At 41.4% G+C, this 17,489-nt stretch overlaps 1 protein-coding gene across 1 annotated transcript in view; it reads left to right on the forward strand.

Moving 5' to 3' along the window:
* Positions 1–2,044: 2,044 nt before the first annotated feature.
* The window catches only part of LOC110491301 (serine/threonine-protein kinase SBK1), a 24,752-nt gene continuing 9,307 nt past the window's right edge, over positions 2,045–17,489 (forward strand). Inside the window, exon 1 of the mRNA XM_036946075.1 lies at positions 2,045–2,330. The gene's annotated coding sequence lies outside the window, so the exon portion shown is untranslated. The remainder of the gene's footprint in view (positions 2,331–17,489) is intronic.

Here is a 17,489-nt window from a genome sequence, read left to right on the forward strand (position 1 = left end):
ACATCAAATAGTCTAACAATGAGGAAAAAAGTTGTATGCTAGAGGATAAATTCAGCCACTATTTATTGTTGAACTCAGGTTTCGTCTGGCTAATAGTCTACACAAATGGGCTGATCTATTAAGGGTACATTAAATTAGATCTAAATCAAATTAAATCAAACTTGAGACTCTGGTCTCCTGAAGTCCTCCTTTTTCGCGTGCAAATGTTTTTACCACAGCTTGTAGGTCCAGGTTGCGGGCCCGACTGTTTTCTATACTCAGTATTGCAAACACATACAGTCTTTCCTGAAACATTGTGCATTATACTGTATGTCCATTGCGCTGCAGACAATTTAAACGTAGTATTGAATGATGCATGCCAAGATATACCAGAGATAAAGGACTGTTGATATTGCAACTACACAACTCAAACGCTTGTTCTGTTCAAGCCCTCAAGAACTGTTGTCCGCTAAAAATATGATAATCTGTTTGCATCTGCAAATCTTTGGCCTGTCCAGTATCCAGATGACCTGTCCTAGAGCTTCCTATACAGTTAATTTATTTCCGTAACGTGTTGAAGCCAGACAATTAAGGAGAATGAGAGGCTCAATTCGTTTTTGAAGCACTCCGGCTGCCCAGTTCCCCTGACATCGGTAATCAAGCTGTTTCTACCATCCCTGTGACTGTTGTTTCTGTGGATATCGTTTTCTAAACTAAAACTCATAAAGAACAACATTAGTCTCTCGGTCTAATAGGAGCTTTTAGACACCGGAGTAAGCTCCACTCATTGCACTGGCAAGGTTGAAGCCTGGACCACAGCATTTGCTCGCTGATATCCCCCTTATACTTTCATTACTCCTTTTCAAGGCCTGAGGCACTTTTTCGGTAACATTCTTGAAGCCCACGAAAGAAACACTTAGCTTCCTAGTACATATGGAAATTGAAAAGGTGAATGAATTAATAACTTTTTGGAAGGTTACTGTCAAAATGATTTATTACATTTAAAAAAAAAATAGACATCAATGACAGGTGCTTGGGCCCCCAGAGCTATTGGGAGTGCAAGGGTGTCCGGTATGCCACTTATGATCTCATACACAATTTTAGGCGCAGCTTGATGGCCTATAGCAGCACCCCAAAAGAATAGACTTTGGACGAGGCAGGTGAACCTGCAACCACAACACTTCAACAGCATTAAATCCTCTCTAAGCATTACAGGAATACCGCTCTGAACATATACGGCAACACCTCCCCCATAGGCAATCCGTCTCTTCCCCAGATGTTATATCCTTGTATTGCTACTGCTGTATCATCAAAGGAATTCTCTAAGTGAGTCTCAGAGATGGCCAATATACTGTATGAATGTTATGTGATTTTAGCAAGTTATTGATTTAATTAACCTTATTTACATATATTAATATGAGCATTTTATTTTTATTTCGCTTTTTTCATACCTCACAATGACAGTTTAGTGCACCAGGTACGATAGCCTAAAGTTGAATAGTCGCTCTCGTTTCCTTCTTCTGCAGTGATCTGTAAGTACTGGCAAGGTGATGGCAAAGTTCTACTCTAGTGGATGACATCTTGTCCCTGTATCAGCCTGAACTAAGATGATGGAAAGGAGGAGAGGAAAACACAGTTTGTTACAAGACTATTGTTGTCATACATCCACTGTGCCCCCTTCCTGTAACAACGGGTGTAGTGGCAAAGCTGGCATTGCTCGAAACAGTACCAATGGTGATGCTGATCATAGCGTTAATAATAGTTTGTCCTAGTCCTAGGCTACTATAAAAATACCTATTACTAATTTTGAGATATAGCCCATCACTTTCCACGACTTGAATCCCTGTCATGCCATAGCCCTCACAGTCCCTCCCAATACCTTCAAAAGTCAACCAATAAATTCCCTTCTCATTCCTCCCTTTCCCTTTCCCGGTTGTCGCTAATCTGTACGGAGACAGCGAGGACGGTCGCTCCGGTCCTGGCGTGCAGGCAGGGTGCGCTTCTAGGCTTCTACCGATTCTACACTGCTATTGGTTGAGGCGGAAAAGGGGCTGGAGCTTTGCGTTCCCCGTCTCTCCTCTCAGATCCTCTCATCCAGGAGCGATTCGGAGACAATAGGACTGGAACTAAAGAAGCCTGCGAAAGGGCTAGCGGTCGGCCGAACAAGGAGCATTTACCGCTAGACCAGGTGTCAATAGCACAATAAGGAGAATTTGAATGCCGACGGCAAAGATACATTTTTACATCAAACCGTAAAGCTATGCGCCACTGTCATCCTCACGATTTGTTATTTTTTTATCTGCCTTGACTTGGCTGACTTCAGAGCCCTTGCATGTTGGACGGATTGAATGGTGAGTAGCCGATTGCAGAATGAGCAGTGACTGATATTGAATTGTCTAAGTCTAAACAATGAAGAATTCTCCGCTGCTGCTGCCGACTGGGTTATGCGCATTTGCCTGGCAGGAGATGCGACTGCTGCTTTCAAGGCTACCGCTGCTAGGCTACTGCTGCAAGGTGTCTGTCATTTTAATCAATCCAGTAGCATTTGCATTTATGTTCTGATTATTGTGTGCATTGACGCCCTGTGACAATGATGCAATGTCTACTGATTTATATTATGGGCCTGGGTAAATGTGTTCCGGGATCATGTCAGGGCTGTGTAGTGAATAGCTTAATTCAGTATAGCCGATTATTTCTATATATTTTGCCAATATTCACAATGGTTATCTTGATATGATGTAGGTTATAGACCTACACTAATGTATGGAAATTAATTCCTTCTCCCAAGTGTTTTCTCTCTCTCCTCGTTCTCTCGCTCTCTCTTTCTCTCTCTCTCACACACACACACACACACGCACGCACGCACACACGCGCACTGAAAGCAATGATGTGATGCTATGTATTGGCCATTGAGGGGATTTGAAGCCACCGGACGTCCACATTGGCACTGCCAAGTAGGAGAAATCCTCCATAGGAATTAATGGAATTCTCTAGTATTTCAATTCAATGTTTCAAGGACAAAATTACATGTATCTAATTATGTTTTTGTTGTGGTGGGGACAGTAACATTAGTAAAATTCTACTTTAAGGAAAATGTTTTTATATATGTGTTCATTTTCATTTTCAATGTTTATGTAATATAATATCATTTAAAATTATTCATTAAGGTGTTTGTAATAGAATAAATTATGAAAAAACAAATGTAGACATTAATACATTTATTTCTATAGCTTATAAATTTTTTTTTTTTTACACTGGTGAGGGAGTGCCAAGATGGAGGCACGGTGGCTTCAACACAGAGCCCCTATTAGTCATCTAGTGTAAAATAAATCATTGACTAAAAGTCACTATCAAATCAAATTTTATTGGTCACATACACATGGTTAGCAGATCTTAATGTGAGTGTAGCTAAATGCTTGTGCTTCTAGTTCTGACAGTGCAGTAATATCTAACAAGTAATCTAACAAATTCACAACAACTACCTTATACACACAAGTGTAAAGGGATGAATAAGAATATGTACATATAAATATATGGATGAGCGATGACCGAACGGCATAGGCATGATGCAGTAGATGGTATAGAGTACAGCATATACATATGAGATGAGTAATGTAGGATATGTAAACATTATAAAAGTAGCGTTATTTAAAGCTCCTAGTGATACCTTTATTAAATCCATCTATTAAATGTTTTAAAGTGGCCAGAGATGTGAGTCTGCATGTTGGCAGCAGCCACTCTATGTTAGTGGTGGCTGTTTAACAGTGTGATGGCCTTGAGGTAGAAGCTGTTTTTCAGTCTCTCGGTCCCAGCTTTGATGCACCTGTACTGACCTCGCCTTCTGGATGACAGCGGGGTGAACAGGCAGTGGCTCAGGTGGTTGTTGTCCTTGATGATCTTTTTGAGCTTCCTGTGACATCGGGTGGTGTAGGTGTCCTGGAGGGCAGGTAGTTTGCCCCCAGAGATGCGTTGTGCAGACCGCACTACCCTCTGGAGAGCCTTGCGGTTTTGGGCGGAGCAGTTGCCGTACCAGGCGGTGATACAGCCCAACAGGGCTCTCGATTGTGCATCTGTAGAAGTTTACGAGTGTTTTAGGTGACAAGCCAAATTTATTCAGCCTCCTGAGGTTGAAGAGGCCTCATATGGACTGTTTTCCAGTCTCTATTTCCCCCTCTGCCTCGTCAGCTCTCCCTATTTCCCCCTCTGACACATCAGCTCTCTCCCTCTCTATTTTCCCTTCTGGCTCATCATCATCTCTCTCTCTCTCTCTCCCTCTATTTCTCTCTCTCCCTCTATTTCCCCTCTGCCTCATCAGCTCTCTCTCTCTCTCTCTCTATTTGCCCCTCTTCCTCATCTCTCTCTCTCTCTCTCTCTCTCTCTCTATTTTCCCCTCTGACTCATCAGCTCTCTCTCTATTTTCCCCTCTGCCTCATCAGGTCTCTCTCTCTATTTCCACCTCTGACTCGTAAGCTCTCTCTCTCTCTCGCTCTCTTTCTATTTACCCCTCTGTCTCATCATCTCTCTCTCTGTTGGTCACTTGCAGGTGTCGAGGACAGAGCATTCAGAACTATACAGTAGATATAGGCTCTATAACTAATAGGGACACCAGCATTGCCGCGTCTGGCCAGGTTGAGGCAGTTGCCGCGGGCTGCCAAGGCGCCCAGGGTCGGTCCGTCAAGCTGTCATAAACAAACCAATCAGATCCAACCTCCGTGTCAGGGCCAGAGGGTAAGGGCAGCGTGAGGACTGAGTCGTAGGCCTGGGCTACAGCTGCACTGTGCAGAGCTCAATGTGATGCAAATGCTGCATCCATAGAAATGATAATGCCTGATATAATATGGGTGTCCTTTACACGGACCAATATGTTCTGTAGCTGGCCTCCAGCGGACACAGAGCTACACTGATTGATCCAACCGCCGGGGTGAAAGGGATAGGCTGCAGCTGTACTGTGTCAGGAGAAAGTGAAACAGTGGAAATTGAACATGTCACTCACCCACTGACTGGCTGACCGCTGGGAGGGAGTTGATAGAAGTCATCATGACATTGAAATTGAACTGTCTCTCTTGATATTTGAAGGACATAGCTCCAGAGACAGTCCAATGAATATGATATCCTCCAGAGATGGTGGACAGAAAATTATCCAATGTTCAATTTAACACAGAGTGCTACAGCTGCAATATGTAACTTTTTTTTTTCAACCCGACCAAATTCACATAGAAAATATGTGTTTTAGATCTGTCATTCTCAATGAAAGCAAGTCTAAGAAGCGGTAGATCTGTTCTATGTGCTCAATTTCTATGCTTCCCGTTTTACTTTTACTTTTCGTACACCAGCTTCAAACAGCTGAAAACAAAATATGTTTGTTTATGGAACAGATATTTCACAGCGGTTTAGATAGGGATATGACTCTACACTATACTTGCTTGTTTTGTGTCATTTGCATATTTCCCAGCATGCTCTATTACAGATACAGTTTAAGAATTGTTTGTTTCATTATCTATGTTTTTGCATGTACATTGATGAATTGATCTTATGCTTCTCCAATATAAATGACATACATTTTCTAAACGAACCATTGCTGAAATGGTTGTTCCAGTTTAGATGGTCTAGATAGTCTCCTTTTTCAGTCTTTTTAACTCTGGCAGTCATTCTGATTGCAGGTTGCAATCCTGAAATTGGGTTTCCCCAGTTTGGCTGGGTTTCAATCGGAATTATACATCACTTTGTAAATCAGCATAATGTGATAGGTTGCATAAATTACCCAATATGTTGGATTGTTTGGATTACCCTGACATGGGTTAATTTGAAAATCAATTGGGATTGTATTCACTTTCATGCTGGGTTGACCAAGCAGCTGGTTGTTTTTTAACGCTATCCATAGGTTATTTTCAGGAGGTGTGGTTTGTTAGTGGCTTGGTTTTTATATTGTTATTTTTGGCCACCCGTGAGAATGTTAATCCTGTTGATCATGTTAAGTTTGTACACTGCAATGTTATATTGTCCTTGAATATTAATGCAAATTACATATTTTAATATGATAATTTTAACATATTGCAACAAAGTGGTTACATTTGTGGTATCACATTGGAATCTTCACACATTTTAATGGAACTAAAACATTTCTATAAGCTTCATTAAAGCTACAAAAGTGTTAGTGTTTGACCATAATATGTGACAATAATTCAAAAGAACAGATTAACCGGAATGACATTTACTCTCACGGGTTGCCATAAAGGACTGAAAGCCACACCCCTACTAAGCCAAGCCTCTACTGGTTCCTATCTCAATAACCCAGCATCAACGAACCAACCTTGCTCTTTTTAAAAAACAACCCAACTAAGTGACCCAATGCCTGCAACCCAGCAGTTGGGTCAGCTAAGCAACCCAGTATATTTTAGTGTAAGCCCTCAAAATAAGGACTATGAAATACATATTGTATTGTACTAAAGGTCCTAAACAGTCATTCTGAAAATTACTTTTTCTCTCATGGCTAACTACCAGGAAGTTTGAAAAGACAGGCTGAGTGGGCGGGGAGCTAATATTCATGAGCTCACCTTGACTGACAGCTCTTTGAAACGCCTATGTTAAGCAACTCGGATGCAGTGAGCAGTGTTGTTGTAAAATCATCTCAAGCACATTTGGTGATAAACAAAGCAACTCAAACAACATTGAAATTGCATCAATGATATAACGTGTTCTTCTACCGTATATCTTTCCTTTGGGATGTCTCTTGTGATGCAGTTCACAGCAGCACTGATGGATGTAATGATTTGACAACTGCGTCAGAGTTTTGAACAGCCCTTTCCACCCTTTTGCTCCACGCTGGCTGAAGACCTAGCTAACCAGGAACTAGCTAACACCAGACACAGATGAAGACCTAGCTAGCCAGGAACTAGCTAACACCAGACACGTGAAGACCTAGCTAGCCAGTAACTAGCTAACACCAGACACAGATGAAGACCTAGCTAGCCAGGAACTAGCTAACACCAGACACATGAAGACCTAGCTAGCCAGTAACTAGCTAACACCAGACACAGATGAAGACCTAGCTAGCCAGTAACTATCTAACACCAGACACAGATGAAGACCTAGCTAAACGGTAACTAGCTAACACCAGACACAGATGCAGACCTAGCTAGACAGTAACTAGCTAACACCAGACACAGATGAAGACCTAGCTAGCCAGTAACTAGCTAACACCAGACACAGATTAAGACCTAGCTAGCCAGAAACTAGCTAACAGCAGACAGAGATGAAGACCTAGCTAGCCAGACTCTATATGTTTTGACAATAATAGTTTACTATCTAAGGTAATGCCAAGTAATTTAGTCTCCTCAACTTGTTCAACAGACACACCATTCATCACCAGATTCAGCTGAGGTCTAGAACTTAGGGAATGATTTGGACCAAATACAATGCTCTTAGTTTTAGAGATGTTCAGGACCAGTTTATTACTGGCCACTGGCCACCCTGATGTGTGTATGGTTGAATCATCAGCATACATGGACAGACATGCTTTGTTTAATGCCAGTGGCAGGTCATTGGTATGAGTTGAAAAGAGTAGAGGGCCTAGGGAGCTGCCCTGTGGTACACCACACTTTACATGTTTGATATTAGAGAAGCTTCCATTAAAAAAAAAAACTTTGGCACCGTAGACACTGTGTTTCAGCGAGCTCCCGTGGCATTCGTAAATGTATATTTTTACATTAATCTCCAAGCTTGAAAAAGTGGCTAAATAAGTTATCCTACAATGAGTCTTGACGGCTATTTCTCAAAAATCTCAGACAACATGCCCAACAGAACTACTAAGAACTCGACCAAAACCACCATCCCTGTAGATGGGCAGGAGGAGCTAGCTAACGTTAGCGAAGCTAAAACCATTGCGGATCCAGGCACAAAGGACCTGGTGATTCACAAGATGACTGATAACATTACTAAAGTGATCAATGTTAAGATAAGACTGGTCTTGGAAGCAATAGCAGGCCATTCAGCTGAACTACAGAGGGTTGTGAAACGTGTTGAGGAGGCAGAAGGAAGAATTGCTACAGTGGAAACTTCAATTACAGTGCCTTGCGAAAGTATTCGGCCCCCTTGAACTTTGCGACCTTTTGCCACATTTCAGGCTTCAAACATAAAGATATAAAACTGTATTTTTTGTGAAGAATCAACAACAAGTGGGACACAATCATGAAGTGGAACGACATTTATTGGATATTTCAAACTTTTTTAACAAATCAAAAACTGAAAAATTGGGCGTGCAAAATTATTCAGCCCCTTTACTTTCAGTGCAGCAAACTCTCTCCAGAAGTTCAGTGAGGATCTCTGAATGATCCAATGTTGACCTAAATGACTAATGATGATAAATACAATCCACCTGTGTGTAATCAAGTCTCTGTATAAATGCACCTGCACTGTGATAGTCTCAGAGGTCCGTTAAAAGCGCAGAGAGCATCATGAAGAACAAGGAACACACCAGGCAGGTCCGAGATACTGTTGTGAAGAAGTTTAAAGCCGGATTTGGATACAAAAAGATTTCCCAAGCTTTAAACATCCCAAGGAGCACTGTGCAAGCGATAATATTGAAATGGAAGGAGTATCAGACCACTGCAAATCTACCAAGACCTGGCCGTCCCTCTAAACTTTCAGCTCATACAAGGAGAAGACTGATCAGAGATGCAGCCAAGAGGCCCATGATCACTCTGGATGAACTGCAGAGATCTACAGCTGAGGTGGGAGACTCTGTCCATAGGACAACAATCAGTCGTATATTGCACAAATCTGGCCTTTATGGAAGAGTGGCAAGAAGAAAGCCATTTCTTAAAGATATCCATAAAAAGTGTCATTTAAAGTTTGCCACAAGCCACCTGGGAGACACACCAAACATGTGGAAGAAGGTGCTCTGGTCAGATGAAACCAAAATTGAACTTTTTGGCAACAATGCAAAACGTTATGTTTGGCGTAAAAGCAACACAGCTGAACACACCATCCCCACTGTCAAACATGGTGGTGGCAGCATCATGGTTTGGGCCTGCTTTTCTTCAGCAGGGACAGGGAAGATGGTTAAAATTGATGGGAAGATGGATGGAGCCAAATACAGGACCATTCTGGAAGAAAACCTGATGGAGTCTGCAAAAGACCTGAGACTGGGATGGAGATTTGTCTTCCAACAAGACAATGATCCAATACATAAAGCAAAATCTACAATGGAATGGTTCAAAAATAAACATATCCAGGTGTTAGAATGGCCAAGTCAAAGTCCAGACCTGAATCCAATCGAGAATCTGTGGAAAGAACTGAAAACTGCTGTTCACAAATGCTCTCCATCCAACCTCACTGAGCTCGAGCTGTTTTGCAAGGAGGAATGGAAAAAATTTCAGTCTCTCGATGTGCAAAACTGATAGAGACATACCCCAAGCGACTTACAGCTGTAATCGCAGCAAAAGGTGGCGCTACAAAGTATTAACTTAAGGGGGCTGAATAATTTTGCACGCCCAATTTTTCAGTTTTTGATTTGTTAAAAAAGTTTGAAATATCCAATAAATGTCGTTCCACTTCATGATTGTCTCCCACTTGTTGTTGATTTTTCACAAAAAAATACAGTTTTATATCTTTATGTTTGAAGCCTGAAATGTGGCAAAAGGTTGCAAAGTTCAAGGGGGCCGAATACTTTCGCAAGGCACTGTACATCTATGGACACTAAGATAAAAGCACTTGAGAAACAGGTGTGCGAAATGGCGGAGCACATTGACGACTTGGATAATCGAGGACGCCGATGCAATATTCGTGTTGTGGGACACCCGGAAAATTCTGAAGGGACACGTTCAGTAAATTTTTTTGAGGAATGGATCCCTGGCTAACTACAAATGGACACTAAGGCTGGTCGTGTGAAGCTGGACAGAGCCCATCGCTCTCAAGCACCGGTACCCGGTCCCAACCAGCGCCCACGGCCAGTGGCTATAAAGTCCCACAACTTCACCGACAAGCAGCCCGTCATGGATGCGGCTAGAAACATCGGCTCTGATGGTAGTCAACGTAAATGTCCAAAGGTCTCGTTCTTCAATGATTATTCCACAGCGGTCGTACGAAGACGCAAAGCGTTTGATGAGGCGAAGGCTCGACTCAGGAGAATGTGGATGGGCTACGCACTGCTGTACCCGGCCACATTGAAGATTTATGGTCAACGGATCGCCTAAAAAACTCTACACACCCGAAGAGGCTGCTGCGTTTATTGACTCTCTCGGGTAAATAACTTTGAGCTGCACCTCCGCAGCATTGGATAACTTTTTAATTAAATTGTAATCTGATCATGAAACAGTGGTGTCACGTGCTCCGGTTATGTAATATTCGTATCTTTCTTATTTTTCTTGCTAAAGTAACTGCCTCTATAACTCAGGCTGAGATATGTGTGAATCCATGTTGGTGCCCAGGCTTGGTTTTAGGTGGAAGAGCCTCAATCTTCTTCTATTGATTTTCATTTCCATATACAGTGTATATAAAGGATGAGGCTATTGAGTGGCAATGCGGACTTAAGAGTCTACATTGGAAAGTTGAAATCCCCTGCATGTTAGCTAGTGGGAAAACCCCCTTTTGGATCTTTACATGTTTCATTTTCGGGTTTAGTATAGTTCGAGTTCAGGGTTCATATCGTTTGTTTATGCTCGGTGAGATAGGAAAGAGTTCCACACATGGAAAAAGGTACCACCCCACTTTTACAGTAAGATCCAGTCTGGATATTGAATGGTCAATGTGCAATGGCAGGTAACAGACTGCGTGTATGTACATGGAACATTAGAGGGAGCCATAACCCCATTAAAAGGAAGAAGGTAGTGTCTTTAAAAAAATAATAATAATATTGATATCACCCTGTTGCAAGAAACTCATTTGGATGATAAGGAGCATCTGAAATTACAACAAGGGGGGTTTGGTCAAGTGTTTTTCTCATCATTTACATCCAGAAGTAGAGGTGTAGCAATTCTTGTGAAAAATAACCTACCACTTAAGGTCTTGAATTGTGTGAAAGATATATTTGGTCGCTTTGTTATAATTAATGGTACTTTACAAGGGCAGAACATTTCCATAATGAATATTTACTTCCCCCCCTGCCCACCTCCCTGATTTCCTCACTAAGGTATTTCTAGACTTTTCAGAATTAAACTCAGACACTGCAGTGGTTGGAGGAGATTTTAATTGTTCTTGAACCCCCTTATTGATAAGTTTCCCAGCGGTATAGCTTCACTCTCTCCTTAAGCTAAGTCACTTAAAGCTATTTGTGATGATCTGGGGTATGTTGATGTCTGGAGAACCTTTCATCCCTCCAACAGAGTGTTCACTTTTTTCTCTGCACCTCATGGATGTCAGACTAGAATAGATTACTTTCTTATGCCCAGGACATCTTTGCAGTCTGTTTTATCCGCTAGGATAAGAAGCATAGTCATATCTGATCATGCGGAGGTGATCCTGGACATAAAACTCAACGGGGCATTCAATCGGTCAAGACATTGGAGGTTGAATACTACCATTCTTAAAGACCATACATTCACATCATATTTTATTACAGAGTTTAAAGCATTTTTCTCTAACTCTCAATCAACAGATAACCCCTCGCTCCTTTGGGAAACCTGTAAAGCGTACGCCAGGGATCTGATTATGTTATACACAGCCACTAAGAGACGGAAAAAGCGTGAAAAGCAAAAAACGTTAGAGTGTGAATTAGGAACTAAAGAGAAGGACTACATTAAAACTCCCACTCCTGCCCTATTAAAGGAAATATCTGTCCATAGATCAACGTTGGACTCTCTCCTAACACAGGACGCTGAAAAGAAAACGAGATTTGTCAGGCAAAAGCTATATGAACATGGCGATAAGCCAGGAAAGTATTTGGCATACCTAGCTAAAAAGAGAGATGACTCTCAGTCAATTGCTACTATTACTGATTCTGATGGCAATCATTTATATGATAAGACATTTTATGCAAACCTTTATGCCTCATAACTGCCAAATGATGCATCCAAATTAATGGAGAACTTATTTTCTAAGATTGAGCTCCCTACTATCTCCGAAGAACAGAGGTCTCTCCTTAATGCCCCTATTACAGAGGAGTTCGCAATTAAGAATCTGCAAAATGGTAAGTCCCCAGGACCAGACGGGTTTTGTAGTGAGTTCTATAAAGAGTTCCATGGCCTGATCCTTGAGCCATTGCGTGATATGTTTAATCACTCATTTTCAAATGACCAACTCCCTCAAATGCTGAGAGAAGCCAACATATCACTTATTCTCAAAAAGGGAAAATGTCCAGTCTTGTTCCTCATACAGACCAATTTCCCTTCTGAATGTAGATAGAAAATTGCTTTCTAAAATTCTAGCCACAAGATTAGAGGACTCACTGCCACTAATTGTGAAAGGAGACCAAACTGGCTTCATTAAGGGCCGTAAGTCATGCAACAATGTCAGGCGGCTTCTTAATGTAATTCAAGCCTACCAACAAAGTGCTATGGATGGTCTTGTGCTCTCCCTAGATGCTGAGAAAGCATTTGATCGTGTGGAGTGGTCTTACCTATCCTTTGCTCTAAATACATTTGGTCTAGGGGACAACTTTATAAAATGGGTGAAAGTTTTATATGATGATCCTCAGGCTGCTGTCCTGACTAATGGGCTAAGGTCAAATAGCTTCTCTATATACAGAGGTACCAGACAGGGCTGTCCTTTGTCCCCTCTCCTATTTGCACTCGTTATGGAACTACTGGCCGAGGCCATCAGAGTAACGCCTGCTATACAGGGGCTGCTGATTGGTGAGGTTCACCATAAAATAAGCTTGTATGCTGATTATGTCCTGATATTCATCTCTAGTCCCGAGACTTCAATTACATCTCTTATTAATATTATTGAATTATTCAGCGAATTCTCAGGCTACAAGATTAACTTAACTAAATCAGAGGCTATGCCACTTGGTAACCTTCATTATGTACCTAATACTTCTCCCCCTTCCCTTTTAAATGGTCTCCCTCAGGTTTTATGTATCTGGGTATATTTGTAACTCCTAAATTCCAGCAAATGTACAAAGCCAATTTTGTTCCCTTGTTTGATGCAATAAGACAGGATCTGGAGCGCTGGAACTCTCTCCCGATTTCTTGGTTGGGTAGAATATCCCTCTTGAAAATGAACATTTTACCTAGACTACTTTACCCAATCCAAATAATCCCAGTATTACTCTCCAATAAGGTAATCAAGGATGTAAATGGATGGCTAAGTTCCTTTATTTGGAGTAAACGCAAGCCAAGACTTAAGATGGCAATATTGCAGCTGCCAAGTTCTTTGGGCTGTTTGGACCTGCCCAATATCAGGTTCTATCAATGATGTGCCCACCTATGTTATATTTCTGACTGGATCACAAACGATGACTCCTCTATTTGGTTAGATATTGAGACTTCTCTTTCAAAATACCCCTTACAGGATCTTTTATTTTTCAGAAGTTTCAAGTCTGTAGAAGATCACTGCAATAATCCTATTACACTTAACACACTCAAAGTATGGAGGTCAGTTCAACGCTTCCTGGGAAGGTCCAAACTAACCTCTGCTCTTACCCCAATTCTTAACAACCCAGATTTTGGTCCAGGATTGCTGGATGCTGGCTTTAACTTTTGGCTTAATAAGGGCATACGCAGACTAAATGACTTATTTGCTAAGATTTTATTGTCATTTGAGCAGATGGTCGAGAAATATCCCAAAGCAGGACTTTTTCCGCTTCCTACAAGTAAGACATTATGTTCTGAAGAGCACCACCTTAATTGGTAACCCTGATATGTCTGTCATTTAAATAATGCTTTTTTTCCCCACAAAGGAAAATGTCTGTAAGTCTGTTTTATGATGCTTTAAGGTCCTTTTCTGCTGTCAACACACAGAGGGTGAAACAAGTGTGGGAGAAATAATTGTCTGTTACTATTGACAAAGAGATGTGGGAGGACATTTTGAGATATTCAAAAACAATATCTATATGTAATTGTACTAGAGCAATCCAATTAAGAATAATACACAGATTGCATATATCGACAAATCGCAGACATGCTTTTAGCCCCACTTCCTCTTCTCCTCAGTGTCTTAAATGCAAAACTGATACAGGCACCCTAACACATTGTTTATGGTCATGTACCAAAATACAAAGATACTGGTCTGGTGTTCTGCAAGAAATTGAAAAGATCCTAGTGGTTGATCTAGAATTGGACCCAGTTTCTTTACTGTTGGGTCTCCCTAGTAGGCAGGTTACTTCTGTGGGTAAAAGGAGGCTTTACAACATCCTTACCTTCGCAGTGAGGAAAAACATCATTTTACAGTGATAAGGTTCCTTCTATTAAAGATTGACATAAGATACTATTTGAATGGGTGCCTCTGGAATATCAGACATGTACATTGCATTCTAAAACAGATCAGTTCTACAAAGTATGGGAACTATACAGCTATTATGCTGCAAAGATTCTCTTAGAATGGTGGGGATCTATGTATTTCAGAACTACACTGTACGTTCCATGTGTGGAACCTAACTTCTTGGTTTAAACTGAGCTTTTTTGTTTAATTTCTGTTTGTAAGTTTGTTTAAAATGTATGTATTGAGAAACGCAATGATGGGGATGGGGTGAGAGAAGCACCGAGCGGGAAGAGGAAAATGGTGTATGTATGTATGTATGTATGTATGTATGTATGTATGTATGTACAGTGGGGCAAAAAAGTATTTAGTCAGCCACCAATTGTGCAAGTTCTCCCACTTAAAAAGATGAGAGAGGCCTGTAATTTTCATCATAGGTACACTTCAACTATGACAGACAAAATGAGAAGAAGAACAACCAGAAAATCACATTGTAGGATTTTTAATGAATTTATTTGCAAATTATGGTGGAAAATAAGTATTTGGTCAATAACAAAAGTTTATCTCAATACTTTGTTATATACCCTTTGTTGGCAATGACAGAGGTCAAACGTTTTCTGTAAGTCTTCACAAGGTTTTCACACACTGTTGCTGGTATTTTGGCCCATTCCTCCATGCAGATCTCCTCTAGAGCAGTGATGTTTTGGGGCTGTTGCTGGGCAACACGGACTTTCAACTCCCTCCAAAGATTTTCTATGGGGTTGAGATCTGGAGACTGGCTAGGCCACTCCAGGAACTTGAAAAACGTCTTACGAAGCCACTCCTTCGTTGCCCGGGCGGTGTGTTTGGGATCATTGTCATGCTGAAAGACCCAGCCACGTTTCATCTTCAATGCCCTTGCTGATGGAAGGAGGTTTTCACTCAAAATCTCACGATACATGGCCCCGTTCATTCTTTCCTTTACACGGATCAGTCATCCTGTTCCCTTTGCAGAAAAACAACCCCAAAGCCTGATGTTTCCACCCCCATGCTTCACAGTAGGTATGGTGTTCTTTGGATGCATCTCAGCATTCTTTGTCCTCCAAACACGACGAGTTGAGTTTTTACCAAAAAGTTATATTTCGGTTTCGTCTGACCCAATCTTCTTCTGGATCATCCAAATGCTCTCTAGCAAACTTCAGAGAAAGCTACGATATGGCTCTGACTCTACGATATGGCTCTGAATCTACGACAATCTACGACATGGCTCTGAATCTACGATATGGCTCTGAATCTACGACAATCTAGGATATTGCTCTGAATCTACGATATGGCTCTGAATCTACGATATGGCTCTGAATCTACGATATGGCTGTGAATCTACGATATGGCTCTGAATCTACGATATGGCTCTGAATCTACGATATTGCTCTGAATCTACGGTATGGCTCTGAATCTACGATATGGCTCTGAATCTACGATATGGCTGTGAATCTACGATATTGCTCTGAATCTACGATATTGCTCTGAATCTACGATATGGCTGTGAATCTACGATATGGCTGTGAATCTACAATATGGCTCTGAATCTACGACATGGCTCTGAGTCTACGATATGGCTGTGAATCTACGATATGGCTGTGAATCTACGATATGGCTCTGAATCTACGATAGGGCTCTGAATCTACGACATGGCTCTGAGTCTACGATATGGCTGTGAATCTACGATATGGCTGTGAATCTACGATATGGCTCTGAATCTACGATATTGCTCTGAATCTACGATATGGCTCTGAATCTACGATATGGCTGTGAATCTACGATATGGCTCTGAATCTACGATATGGCTGTGAATCTACGATATGGCTCTGAATCGACGATATGGCTGTGAATCTACGATATGGCTCTGAATCTACGATATTGCTCTGAATCTACGATATGGCTCTGAATCTACGATATGGCTGTGAATCTACGATATGGCTGTGAATCTACGATATGGCTCTGAATCTACGATATGGCTCTGAATCTACGATATGGCTCTGAATCTACGATATGGCTGTGAATCTACGATATGGCTCTGAATCTACGATATGGCTGTGAATCTACGATATTGCTCTGAATCTACGATATGGCTCTGAATCTACGATATGGCTCTGAATCTATGATATGGCTCTGAATCTACGATATGGCTCTGAATCTATGATATGGCTCCGAATCTACGATATGGCAGAGGTTGAAAAGCCATAACACATACGTTCTTTTCAACAACAGGTTAATGGTCAATAATATCAAAGGCTGCACTGAAGTCTAACAGTACAGCTCCCACAATCTTATTATCAATTTCTTTCAACCAATCATCAGTCATTTGTGTCAGTGCAGTACATGTTGAGTGCCCTTCTCTATAAGCATACCAAAAGTCTGTTATTAATTTGTTTACAGAGTAATAGCATTGTATTTGGTCAACCCCAACAGTTTGCTAAGAGCTGGCAGTAAGCGTATAGGTCTGCTGTTAGAACCAGTAAAGTCCGCGTTACCACTCTTGGGTAGCAGAATGACTTTGGCTTCCCTCCAGACCTGAGGACAAAGACTTTCCTCCAGGCTCAGATTAAAGATATGACAGATAGGAGTGGCTATAGAGTCAGCTACCATCCTCAGTAACTTTCCATCTAAGTTGTCAATAAAGTTTTTCAATTCCTCATCAATCTATGGAGCCTTAACAGTTGTAACAGTATGTTTTTTAACAGGTGCATGTTTATCAATAATTGGAAGAAGCAATTTCATAAATTTCAGTGTCTGGAGGCTTGACAGCTCTGGGTGGCACTTGACAGCTTTGGCTGGTTATTGGCTGAGCACCCAGGAAGTGTTGTATGAGGCAGGAAGTCTGGCATTAGCCCATCTGTCTGTCTGCGGCATCATTAAAATGATTACTGGCAGTTTTGGTTTCTACGGCAATGCCATGATAACAACAACAGTCTATTTTGTATGTCCACTGCACCAAAGGGGCTTTACCCCCCACCTCCCTCTTCAATCTCTCTCTTTCCTACTCTCGGGAACTGGACGGCACACTGCCAATTTCCAGATTGCTGTTATGCAACAGCCAAGCCAAACCTGACATGTCTCAGTTAGCTGAGGCAAGCACACAGAAACACAATGTTATTCGTCCAACGTTATAACAA

The sequence above is a fragment of the Oncorhynchus mykiss genome, chromosome 16, assembly GCF_013265735.2.
Source record: "Oncorhynchus mykiss isolate Arlee chromosome 16, USDA_OmykA_1.1, whole genome shotgun sequence".
Lineage (NCBI taxonomy): Eukaryota > Metazoa > Chordata > Actinopteri > Salmoniformes > Salmonidae > Oncorhynchus > Oncorhynchus mykiss.